Raw genomic sequence first — 14186 nt, 5'->3', positions numbered from 1 at the left:
TTTATGAAACCTTCTGAACCCCTTCTCTAATATTTCATCAACTTCACTGTCCATGGGTTCTGTTATTATACTGTCCTGGTTTGTTTGGAGCACTTTCCTCCCTTGTTTTTTCTTGTTGTCCATGTGTCTTCCTTTCTTGCAGCATGGATCTTAGAGTTACAGTTATATCTCTTACAGAGATATTACAGTTGCTTCCCTATATTTTTGTACTACCTGTGCAGATTGTCTGTACCTTACATTGATGTTGGGTTTCCAGACCCTGCTGGTGTCCCTCAATGGATGCTACTGCATCCTGGATTTGGGACCTGCATAAGTTGGAGTGGGTGGGTCTGGGCCGCTGGGCTTGATCTCCAGTGGTAGTCTGCTAGTCGGAAGGGGCAATCTTTTTTTTTTTAATTTTTTATTGTTGGTTGTTCAAAACATTATATAGTTCTTGATATATCATATTTCACACTTTGATTCAAGTGGGTTATGAACTCCCATTTTTACCGGAAGGGGCAATCTTATGCCAGAGGGTAGGCTCTATCCAGTGTCTGCCCTGTTGGGGGAGGGTTGAACCGGGCCTACTGAGAGCCTGGAACCTGAGCTTGTGTGGGCAGTCTGGGCTGGATCATGGCTCCAGTGGTAGTCTACAATTCAATATTTAACCAATTTTTTCAATTTATTATTTGGATGGAGGTCTGGATTGCATCTACAACAGGTCTTCTGGTATGTGAACAAAATGCTAAAGAAACTATTCTGCATCTATGATGGGAATTCAAAGAAGGCTATATTTGAGCCTGAAGATAGAATAAGGAGCATTTACTAGCTAACCACACATACAAAAAGAAGGGTGTCCTAAGTAGAACAAACAGCAAATGTAAAGATGAAGTCATGTGGCCTATCCACAGAACAGCCTTTATTTGAATGGCTTGGGAAGAAGGCAGTTTTTCAATCCTAATTATGCATCGGAACCATCTATAAAGATTAAAAAAAGAAAGAAAAACAAAATATGCCAGGACTAACTCTAGGAGATTTTGATTCAATGTTTATCTGGGGTGGGGTTCCCTGCATTATTATTTTTTTTAATTTCCTATTTAATTCTGATGTGTAGCCAGGACTGAAAATCACTGGGGTAGGATGAGTAAGAATGAAATGACAGATGAAGTTAGTACCAGAAAGTGAAAGGACTGTAAACACAATTTAACAAACTCTCTTCCCTAACAACTTCACTATTTGGAAATATTTTCTTTTTGTCCTTTACTGCCACTACTGTTGCATGAAAAAATATGAATTCTCAACACTGCCCATAAAAGCAGGAGTAAATATATTAAACTTACTTTAATAACTAAAAGACCTATATATTGCTTGAGGTAAATAGTGTACCTTCGATTAGGGATACCACTTACCACTCAAAGTTCTTTAAAAAATGTCCAATGAAAATACCAATTTAACAAGAACAGTTCCCAGGGATAATGGAGAATGGGCTCCTATTCTGGGCTGGTGCTCCCAGTCTCTGGTCAAGAAAAAGCAGGTGTCCACCTCCAAGAGATTCTCTGTCATTCATGCAAAGCTTCTTCAGCACTTATCATCTGAACAATAATAGGGGGACCTCTTCTTCCATCTTAGCCAGTTCTACAGAGACTCTTATTCTGAGGAGGCTGGATTTTTTTCCCCCCTTTACTATCATATCACATGCCTTCCATACCTTAGCTGCTCATTATTTGTTAAATCATAATCTTGGCGGAAAGGTAAGGGACGCTGAATTGTACCTTTAACACTATTCTAAGAATCGGTGCCTTCTGCCAATTAGAGGCACCTATTTTTAAAGAAGGGCAAAAAAGGGGTAGGGGCATAAGCGACCCTTGTGTAGTCAATAAAAGTGAGGGAGCTGTCATGAGGATTGGCTTGTTCTCAAGAAAGGCAGAATCACCAAAAGGCAAACAAAAACTACACTAACCAACCGCCCCCTAGAGGCCCATTCCTTGAACCTGGAGGGGACAAGTCGCTAAGAGCTAACTTGACAGGATCCGGCCTGGGCTCCTTAAACCAACTGTCCCCGCCCCACTGCTGGCTCAGCGGGTCGTGGGGAAGCGCCAGCTGCGGGGACTTCCAGCCCACTCAGAGGACTCGCCCGCAGCCCGGACTCCTGCCNCACCCAAAGCGTCACCAGGGAGGGACCGTTAACCCCGCGTGAAGGTGAGGAGTTGGGCGCCAACCAGAATAACCAGGTAGGTAGGAAGCGCCGGGGATCCAAGTGGCGGCCGCTTCCGTGGTCCTTGCCCAGAAGGCACACACTGAGGGGAGTCCCTTAGTCCCTGGGCTTTCATCCCACAAAACTTCGATTTTCAGGTTAAACTCTTAAACTTAAGGCCTCTCTATGTTTCATATGAGGGGATGTGACCCAATTTAACAATTATGCAGAACCAATGGTAGAGCACGTAGATTGACACCCTGTAATTAAAAAACAGGACTTTCTAAGGCAACAAGTGATTTTCTACTGAAATTTCCTGTGTAAAGAAAATAAAGCAGAAGAATTATTGTTCTGGAAAGATGTACCCACATGTTCACAAAAAAAGAATAAAAGATGACTTTGGCATGTTTCTCCTGTGATTAATAGTGGTCTTTCTTTTCTGGAAGGGGTATAGGTACTCTTTGGTTACTTTAAAAAAAAATATATATATATATATATATATATTTGTGTGTGTGTTTAGTTGTAGATGGACACAATGACTGTATTGTTTTATTTTTATGTGGTGTTGTAGATGGAACGCCTCACACTTGCTAGGCAAGCACTCTTCCACTGAGCCACAACCCCAACCCTATTTTGATTATTTTTTGAGATCAAGACAATTAATTATTTTTTTAATTTGCCACACATTTCTGTTGTAAAGTGTAAGAAAACTGATATCATTTTGTATTCTTACTTGTGCCAATTTTTCTTTTTTCAGGTAATTTGTTTGGCACAGAAGTCTTCTTTGAAAAACTTTGTGTATTATTGAAGGATGGCAGAAGCAGTTTTGATTGATCTTTTGTTTTGAAATTGACCTGTCAGGAAAACTGCCATGAGATATTATTAAAGACATTGAATGCCATCCAATACCACCTTGCTGCCAAGGTCAAGTTCCTTTGCATAATGGGTTGCAAGTAACATGAGGTATGAAAGGGATGGTAAACATGATAATTGTGAACTACAAACAAGAAATGGATTATTAGCTCTCTTGAGAGAATTTGAGACTATTAGTAATCCCAGCATGGCTGCCTCTTTGTATACCATTAAACAAAAAATAGATGAAAAAAATCTAAGCAGCATTAAGGTAATTGTACCTGCACACAGGAAAACCTTAATGAAGGCTTTTATTGATCGTCTCTTCATTGGGGTTTACAATTTTGAGATTGAAGATTTATAGGTGACTTTGAGAGATGGCCTTTTGAAACAGTCCACTGAGATAAACACAATCACAGCTCATGAACTAGAAGAAATCCAGAGTGAAATAGAAACATATTTGAGAAGTCTGCCAGCACTGAAAGGAGAATTCACTATTATCACATCTCCTTTGATCCCAGGTATATTTAACATTCTCTGTTGTTTTTTCTGTATATGTGAAAATCCAGTCTGTCTTCAGAGGTTGCTCACCTCTTCCCATCCTTTCTTATGTTCACTTATTGTTCATTAGCATCATTTGCAATGTGTGTTATGCATGGCCTTGTGGGTCAGGGGTGACAAGAGAAGACTCCTTCAATGCCATACTAAATATACAAATTTGTTCTAAACCAATTTAGCTTTAAGCAAATTTCCCAGCCCTTCTTTATGATGCAATTTATAACACTAGAAATCTTTTATTTAGAAGTTCTAAAACATCAACTCATTAATACTTTCCCAGAAGAGTGAAATTTAAAATAGTCAATCTTCCTTCTTGGTTAGATAATATTTACTGTGAGCTATATGCTGTTGGTACCAAAAAGACAGGTGAGACAGAAGATACCCTTTGAAGAGCAGTAATCCCATATGGAAGGTAAACAGCAGTAGGTAATAAGAACATATGGAGGTACAAAGTGCTGTCAAAATTAGAAGCCAGATAAATAAGAGCTGGTTGAAGTGATCAGGGAGGTCTGCTGGAGAGACTGGCTTTTGTAATGTTTTGTAGTCTTTTTTTTTTTTTTTTTGCTTTGTAGTCTTTTGGAGAGCGTCTTTTTAATCTTCATTACTTGTCTTCAACAGATATTTTCATACATGGATTTACTGTAAGACTAGGTGGGATATCTTATATACCAACTCTTAGTTCTTTCAATCTCTTCAGTAGTTCCAAACGAAGAGATCCCAAGGTAGTTGTTCAAGAAAATCTACATAGGTTGGCAAATACTGCAGGATTTAATGTGGAAAAATTTTATCAAATAAAGGTAAAATTTTGTTTCATATTTTGAGCCATATTTTTAGACCACACCATTAACTACATGGAATTTAATTAAGTTATTTCTCTTTTGCTTCTGGTGTTTTATCTAAAAATTTAGTAGGTTTTTCTTCTGAGATTTATATATCATAGCCTAAAAATCAATTTTATGAGATATATAAATCTCATAAATATATATTTACATAAATCTCATATTTATATAAATCTCATTATATATATATATACACACACACACACACACACACACACAGATTTTTTTTTTTCATCTGGAGCTCTTCAATTCTAAAAGTATGGTCAATACTTCATATAGTAACACTGTCGTTTTTTGAGGTAGAAGAAAGATTCCTGAATTATAAGAAAGAAAAGCCATTATTTTCTAAATACTAGCGTCATAATTAAGGAATAATATCTTATTCCTTATAAAATTCTAGCTTTATTTGAGTCTAGGAAAAATAAATGCAATATTAATTTGATAAGTAATTTTAATTTCTTTTGAAAATGTTAAATTCTAATTTTTGGAAGACTAGTACCCATTTTAAGTATGAGGTATTCATCATGAGCTTTATTGAACTCTTAAGTGTTAAAACCTAGTTTCCTTTAAGTAAAACATGCAGAGATATTGCATGTAGTGTTTTGTATTGAAATTATAGACCTATTGAATTCTAGTAATTTATGCTGGTTACATAATTTTGCGCTGAAATAAGTGCTTTCAGAAAAGCTTATGTTATGAGAAACCCCATTTTCAAAATCTTTTTATCATGTATCTTTGATATTAGACTGATCATGCCAATGAAGTGTGGATTATGAGAAGGGAGGAGCCTGAATTTTTGATGGAATAACCTCACCTGGAACCAGAGAGGAGTCACAATAGCAGCTCTTGGTGCTGACTGCATACCTATAGTTTTCACAGATCCTGTCAAAAAAGCATGTGGGGTTTCTCACTCTGGTAAATATATTTAATTAAGCATTGAGGATTCTCATAAATTTTTAATGCAGGAAAAAATGAATTTTTCTAGTGGGCGTGACAGTTAATTATATTACTTTGTGATCGATGTAATGATAGGGGTGGGGCCTGCATACTATACTCTTATTATAGGAGCAGATAAAGGGAATATATAAGTCAAATGATATGAATTAGAGTAGAATTCCCAAAGGAGATGGTGCCTAGGTAGATTCCTGAGGAGTCTTTAGGTTTTGGCTCAGTGTCAGTGTTTGTAAGCAAGGATATTATTATTTTTTTAATGCTTAACATTTATGAATTATAGAAGGAATTCACATCAGAAACCATTTTCACCTATCGACAGGCATAATGTGTAGCACATACTAAGCATTATTATATTGCACTGTGTTAAGTGTTTAACATCTGTCAGCCTTCCAACAATGGAAAGTAGTCAAATCTACCATTATCCCCATTTTACAGATGAGGAAACTGAAGAACAGCAATTTAAGTAACTTAACCCAAGATCATGTGGCTAGTATTTGGTAGAGCCAGACTAAGCTCAGAAGTGGCTTTGTGCCTATGCTGCTAACCACTGTGCTTCACTGCCTCTGGGTGCTGCTGGATGCATGAAACTGCTTCTCACATGTAGTGGGCAGGTAAATTGGTATAACTGGTATATTTGATAATGGAGAAGTATTGGCAGTGGCTTGTAGAAAAGTCTTAGAATATCTTTGCATGGAATAAGGTTTTCTAAAAGCTGAGAAGATGAGAAAATTTTAGAGGGATACTTTATCTCTGAGCTACATCCCTAGTCCTTTTGTTTGTTTGATTTGTTTTTTGGTACCAGGGATTGAACTCAGAAGCACTCAACCACTGAGCCACATCCCCAGTCCTATTTTGTATTTTATGTAGAGACAGGGTCTCACTGACTTGGTAAGCAAGGATATTATTAACATTAAGGGGTAAGATAATTCTACTGTGCCCTTGAAAGTATCTTTGGCCCTTGCAATTCTTAATGCCAGTAGCACCCCCAGTCATTGCAATAATCAAACAGCAACCCTCCATTCTTGTCTAAGTACTGCCTAGGGACACAATGCTACCTCTGCTTGGGGACCCTTGATATTCAGGCACCAGGGAGTAGGAATGTCAGGCATGGTATGCAAAGAAATTCACACAGATGCAGCAGCCCATGTAAAAGTAGGGAGTTAAAAAAAGGAAGACATGTTTGCAAAACTGCATTTAGTTTAAACGACTACATGTGTTTAACGATAACTGTTGCCGAAGAGCACAGATGTATTTTTAGATGCTATACTAAGGTTACAGAATTTTTTTTGGTGAAGGTATTTGAAAATAATATTTAAATTATCCTGTGATTATGATTCTATGTGAAATGAGAACTGATGTTTTGAATTCCTTCTTACTTGTAAATCTGTGACTACTTTGATATTTAGACTATAAAGAAAAAAGTGACATATTTTTCTTCTGACCTAGCTAAATTAATGGAATTGGTTGAGAATTCAGGGTCATCATATGACATTGTCAAAAGTTGTTTAAGTTTTGGATTTCAGTTCTTGGTTTTAAAAAGGAAATACTATTTACTAATAATGTTTTGAAATGTTTATTTTTAAGATCTCTAAGATGAAGCAGTCTATATGATGAATTTAATAAAAATTCCTCAGCCAGATGTATATATTTGCATATGCATGTCCTTCAGAAAAGAAACAAATAGGGGATGAATACATTATAGGTATGTGAATAATTAAGGATGGCCTCCAAGGCAGAGAGATGCTCTAGTCCATATAAAAGTCTTGACAATATCTCTTTTTAGCTCAGAATACTTTTTTCTATTTGCTTTCTTTTGAAATCACTGCCTTTAATTTCAGAGGTAGCTCAAAATCATCATGTTAAAAATGCAATATGTTTTTTCTACAGCCTTCTTTACCACATTGGTTTTCTATTTTGGCTACTGATATCCCATCCACTTACTTACCTAGAATCTGATATTTCATTCTGTTCTTCCCATAACCACATATCTCATGGGTTCCCAGCAGAAGTTTAATTTATCATCTAAATATTTGTTGCTTTTCAGCATCTTCTTCCTTTATCTGGAAAGATTGGTCTCTTCTCCTGAGTGCTTAGTTTTAGAAGCATATACATATGGAGTGCTGAAGAAAGGAGTAAGGGGGCTCCTTACTGTCCAGCTAAATCAGCTGAATCTTACTCCCAATATAGGGAATAAAGGAAAAAAGCAACATTGTTTGGTTTTTGTCTTCAGGAAGTAGAGAAAGCAGGATTGAAGTAAATGGTTTAATCTTAGAATTCCACAGAATCCAACAAAGAGGAAGGGAAGTTTGTAAAAAGGAAAGTTAATGGAAGTAGACTTGTTTTATGTGTAAAAAGTGAGGTAGAAATGAAAACTACAAAATACTGCTGAAAGAAATGAAAGAAGAAACAAACAAATGGTGAGAAATCCCATGTTCATGGATTGGAGGACTTAATATTGATGTCATTACCTAAAGTGGTCTACAGATTTAACGCAATCCATATAAAATCCCAAAGGCACTTTTTTCTAAATAAATCCATCCCAAAATTTCATTGGAATCTCAAAGGGATTCTGATAGTTACAACAATCTCAGGGGAAAAAAAAAAAGGAACAATGTTGAATGACTCACACCTCCAAAAACAGTATGGCCATTCCTCAAAATTTCAAAATAAAATTGCCATATGATTTATCAACTATATTTCTGAATATACATTTAAAATAATTGAAAGCACAATCTAAAAGACATATCCCGCCCCATGTTTATAGCAGCATTATTCATAATACCTAAGAGTTGGAAGCAAACAAAACACCCAATAACAGGTGAATAAATGAACAAATTGTGGTATACCACAATGGAATATTATCTAGCCTTAAAAAGGTAGGAAATTCTGACATAATGCATCGTTGAGATCGTTATGCTAAATAAAATAAGCCTCTTCCCAAAAGATAAAAACTATGTGATTTCAGTTATAGGAGTATCTAGAGTGATAAAATTTGTAGAAACAAAGAATTGTGATGCCACAGACTGAGGGAAGGGAGAAATTAGTTATTTAATGGATATAGAGATTCATATTTGCAGAATGAAAAAGTTCTGCAGGAGATTGGTTATGCAACAGTGTACATATACTTAATACTACTGAATTGTACACTTACAATGGTACATTTTATATGTTTCTTACCACAATTAATATTTTGTAAAGAGAGAAGACTAAGATAGTATAAATGAAGCATATAGAACAGTTTTTAAAGGAAGAGAATAGTGACTCCCATTAAATAGCTGTTCTGTGTCATGTATTTTGTAAAAGTACATCTCACATTGGAAAAAGTATTATGTGTAATAATTATGTGAATCAGAAACTGAATCTATTCATTTTTAACTTAGACACAAATTGAGTTGAAATTTTATGTTTTAATCTTCCTTATCTCTTTTTCTTCCTATTTTCCAGGCCTGAGAGGTACTATATTAGGTTTGCAATAGCTACAGTGAATGCTATGATAGCAGAATATGGCTGTAGCTTAGAAGACATTATTGCTGTATGTCCCTTCAGTAGGACCTTGCTGTTTTACTCTTCCCAGGGAATCAGCAAACACACTTCATAATCTTCATCCTGAATGCCTATGACTTTTTAACTCACCCAGTCCCCATATTGACATCCCTAAAGCCACCAGGTATGTTTGATTTTCACTGTGGAACTGCAAGTTTGATTATTGTTTATTGCTTCTGAAATGAAAATTATTTTAGAGACCAGTTGCTAACTCCAAGAAGACAGGTGGCATATATACACTGCAATATACACTACACAAAAACTCATTTTAAATATAAAATCTATTCTCAACATGTGCAAATGACATAAAATTTCTTGTATGGCATCTCTCATTAATTTGAAAGTGAAGGAAGAAACAGTTGGCATTGAAAAAGTTTAAATTTCTACTTAAACTTAACTAGCATTTACTTGACATTACAGTCATTCCTCGGGTAAACTCTCTAGAATATAAAAACATTTAGAAAGCTAATATTTTAAAATTGTTCATATTTTCTAATTAATTGGAAGGATATATGTCTTCAAAAAAATATTAGGTAACATAAATACACAGCCACTTTTCTTTTTTTGTGGTCTCATGCATCTTGAATTTAAAAAAATTTGCTTTTAATATCTATTGGAAAATATTTGTTATTTCTACAAAGGAAAATTGATAGCTGATTTGAATTGTGTTCCTATTCCAGTCAGTAAAACCTTACTCATTTAATACCTAAGTATAAAGAATTGGAATTGATTCTTGATTTCACTTGTCAAATAATATCACTAATTTTCATTCATATTTCAAGTTTTATAGGGAAGCAAGTTTTCAGTGAAAATATGGCTAATTAAAAGGAAAGAAGACCAGATGGTTAGATGACTAAAAAGCACACTCTGTCTAAACCAAATGAATCTTAGTTAAAAATACTCTTGTATTTGAAAAATTTCTTCTTAAGTAAGCCCTTGATTTTGATTATAAAATTCTGTAACTAGATTATGTCTACAGGACAGTATGGAAGTTCATAGAGTTCATTTATAAACTTAGGTGATAAAAATCTACCATTTCTTAGCTATTCTTTGTTGTGTACATAAGTAACAATTTGCATTATTCCTACCAGATTTTATATAGAACCCTTTTACATCGTTGTACATACTGTTTTCATATTTCTTTGGCATTTGGTAAAATAAATGCTTGCTCTCTTTCGAAAAATCTTTATCCTAAGTATTCTTCTAAAACAAGAAGGAATTCTTCCATAGAATATTCACGACCTGAACCAGAATCTCAACCTTTGTACATCTTGCCATCCTGACAAATTTTTCTCCCATGTCCGAGATGGTCTTAATTTTGACACACAGATTGGCTTCATATGGATTAGAGAATGAGGTACTGGGTTCTCCCTTTTCTCTCCAGTCTCTCTTGCCTCTTTATCTGACTCCCTCTCTTTCTCCTTCTTTTTTTCCCCTCTCTTCTTCTTCCTCTTCTAGCCTTTTTCTCCCCTCATTTAAAAAAATAATTAAGTATACTTAATTTTACCCTTTTATTTCTATAAAAAGAATTGGTCTTTCTTTTTTATTGTGACCATAGTAGTAGAAAACTTCATTTTCAGTAACATATTCTATTATAAAAATGAGCCATTCCTTTTCCTAGTTAGTGAGTAATCAGGCAGGCTTATATTAAAAGAACTAAAATAAACTGATTTAGTTTTTAAAAGATCCTGTATGTTCTTTGTGTTTACTATATACTTGATATCTGTACATTTCTATCATATCATCTTTATGCCTTTTAAAAAAATTTGTTGAAATGATATCTTTGCATAAAGATTCTGAATTCTAGAATAAAAAGAAATCCACAATAACAAATTAGATTAGTTTTCAGCTAGATTTCCAACTGTTATCTATAGTAGAGTTGACCATATTTTTTTAAAGGGCCATATAATAAATATTTTGTGTTTTGTGTGATATTCAGTCTCTGTCTCAATTACTCACCTTTGCCAATGTGGAGCAAAATCATATTCTGACAGAACGGAAGTGAGTGTGTCTGTGTGCCAGTTAAACTTTTTTTTTTTTTCCAAAACAAAAAACAGGTGAGGAGCCACATTTTGCTCACAGGATATAGTTTACTGACACCTCACACACAGTAATAGATCAAGATTGAAGGAAATTTCATTAAAATAGTATTTATTCGATTTTTTAAAAGAGTTATACAAAAATATTTCATAACATTGATTTAACATTGCCCCTTTAGCATATATGCAATTTCTCTAAGTTTACTTTTCATTGAAGTAATAATATGTTTACACTTTACAATATCTTTAGCTTTTTAATATGCAAAAAATTCGTAGGCATTATGATTCCTACCTTGATATTCTAATAGTGCTAGTAAAGGTCTTATATTTTGTTTCTATGTATTTTGCAGACATTTGACTGGATTTTTCAATAACTTCCCTGTGTCCTTCCAAACTGACTGCAAGAGAGAAATTTAGCTAGTTGATTTATGTAAAACCAAGAATATTACAATGGATAATTTATCTTTTTAAATATTTTATTTTATTTTTTTAGTTGGACACAATGTCTTTATTTATTTATTTTTATGTGATGCTGAGGATAGAACCCAGGGCCTCGCATGTGCTAGGCGAGCGCCTACCGCTGAGCCACAACCCCAGCCCCCGGATAATTCATCTTTAGGGTACATTTTCCCTATTATTATCAAAGCCAAATGATTTTCATTTAACTCAAACGCTAACTGCAGTGACTGGGGAGGCTGAGACAGGAGGAGCACAAGTTCAAGGTTAGCCTCGGCAATTAAGTGAGGTCTTTCGAAACTCAGCAAGACCCTGTCTCAAAATGAAAAATAAAAAGACTGGGGATATAGTTTAGTGGTAAAGCACCTCTGGGTTCAATCCTCAGTACAAGAAATAAAGACATTGTAATGATAACTGACAAAATATCAGTATGATGTTTTACAGATGAGAATGATTCTTTGGTATAGCCTATTGAAATGAGGAATAGGTCTGTTTAGTATTTTAGTGGATACTCTCTTTGTCAGATATTGTGTTACCCAAAGTGAATCAAAATGAGTAAGACTTTTCCCTTTGGGCCTACTGCAGTAGAGGAGATGAATACATTCTGTAACTAAAATGTATTTTCAATAACAGGAGAAGGAAGGGTATGAGAGAAGGCAAGACACAGACAGTATTACAGAGAAAATGACATACATAGACACAAAATGAAGAACAACCATAATAGGTAGAGGGAACATCATAATCCAGGGCAGAAATTGTGAAAGTTTATAACATGTTCTAGAGAGAGAGCAGTGTGGGCAGAGTTAGGAGTGAAAAAACAGGTTTGAAATAGATTAGCAGGGTCCCAAATGCCATGTTGAAGAGTTTGGACTTTATTTTCCAGATAGTGTGTGAGCATCAAAAGTAGAAGAGTGTTTTAATTTCCTTGTCATCCATTCACAGGATGGATTCAAATTTTGAGATACCTAAACCAGAGAGATTAGATAAGAGGCAGTGAAAATATTTCAAAAAAGAAATAACTAAGCCCCAATGAAGACAGTAGACATTAAAATGGAAAAGAGAGTAGATGCATTAGAGAGACACTTCAGAGTTGGAATCAATAGATTATGTGAATAGATCATGGAAATGAGAAGGGTGGAAGAGTGGAAAAGTCACTGATGACTCTAGAATTTTTGTTCCACTAACTACCATGAGTTGTAACAAAGGAAGGGAGGAGGTTTTGGAAAAGGGAGAAAGGTAGTGAGTTTCACTTCAAACAGAATGAAGACCATGCAGATGGAAATATTTCGAAGGTACCTTGAGACAAACACATGGATTTAGAAGTTGGCTATGCCAAGAGGATGCCTGAGTCTGTTGGAGCAAGTTGATCATCTAAGAAAAAAAATAGGGTGAGCAATATAGAGGTACAAGGATGGAACCTCATAGAACACCTGCATTTGAAGAACAAGAAGCTGAGCCAGTTACAAAAAATAATTATAGAAATAAATAAGGTTTTGCTGTTTTGAAGAAGCCAACATAGTTATGAGAGGTGCTGAAAAAGAAATCTTCAGGTGTAAAATAAAGCAATGGTGGCCAGGTCAGATGTTGGTGCATTGAGGAAGAGGAGGCATAGGTGTCCAATCTTTGACAATATTTGTTTGAAAAGAGAAAAATCTAGGAGCTACATCTTGAAGGAAGATATATATATATATACACATTTTTTGGTTGAATGTATTTGTAGGCTAAAGAGAAATGTTAAGATTCATTTAATTTGGGGAAATATTTTAAATGTAAGATGTCATGTTGCATCTTAAAAGATTTTGTAAATTTCATGCGTGTATTTTCTACATGTATTTAATGTAGTATAATAACAGCGGATATCTTTTTTTTTTTTTTTTGGTATTGGAGATTGAACTCAGGGGCAGTAGGCCATTGTGCCACATCCCTAGCCCTACTTTGTATGTTTTATTTAGAAACAGGGTCTCACTGAGTTGCTTAGTGCCTTGCTTTTGCTGCATCTGGCTTTGAACTCGAGATTCTTCTGCCTCAACCTCCCAAGCCACTGGGATTAAAGGCATGCACCATCACACCTAGCTCAGATATCATTTTTTCAAATACATACAAAGGACTTTCATATTTATTACCTCATTTTGCCTTTACAGATACTATAGGTGTTTACCCTTTTTTTCAGATGGGAAACTGCACTCAGGTGGGGTTCAGAATCATGAAATTTGTGATATTTTGTGTGTGTGTGTGTGTGTGTGTGGTAGTAGAGATTGAACTCAGAGGGGCTTTTACCACTGAGCCACATTCTCAGAACTATTTTAATTTTTATTTTGTTTGTTAAATTTTGAGACAGGGTCTCACTAGGTTGCTTAGGGCCTCACTAAGTTGCTGAGGCTGGCCTTGAACTTGCGACCCTCTTCCTCAGCCTCCTGAGCCACTGGAATTACAGGGGTGTGTGCCTCCCCTAAGATAAGATTTGAACACATATTTTGTGTCTCCAAATCTCCATTCAGATTTTATAGTTAATTAAAGATATCTAAATTTTATATTCAACTTTCTGTTAATATCATTTATTCATACATTCAGTCAAAATTTTGTTGAGATACTACTAGGATAGGTTAAAACACATATAGTTGCAACCCCCAAGATGTTTCATATAGTGAAAACTGGTGGCCAATAGATCAGCAGTTTTAATACTATGTTTGGAGGTTGCCACAACTGGGTACCTTGTTTTGTTTAATTTTTCTGTGCATTTGATAGACCAGTGTGAAGTTTAAAAAAAAAAAA

The 14186-nt window shown here is 35.1% G+C and overlaps 1 pseudogene; it reads left to right on the top strand.

Annotated features, from left to right (window-relative positions):
- Positions 1–2984: 2984 nt before the first annotated feature.
- Positions 2985–10851, top strand: LOC107141067 (annotated as a pseudogene).
- Positions 10852–14186: the final 3335 nt, after the last annotated feature.

Source organism: Marmota marmota, unplaced genomic scaffold, assembly GCF_001458135.2.
Source record: "Marmota marmota marmota unplaced genomic scaffold, marMar, whole genome shotgun sequence".
Taxonomy (NCBI): Eukaryota; Metazoa; Chordata; class Mammalia; order Rodentia; family Sciuridae; genus Marmota; species Marmota marmota.
The sequence above is the reverse complement of the archived record's forward strand: the minus strand, read 5'-3'. Positions and strand labels throughout refer to the sequence as shown.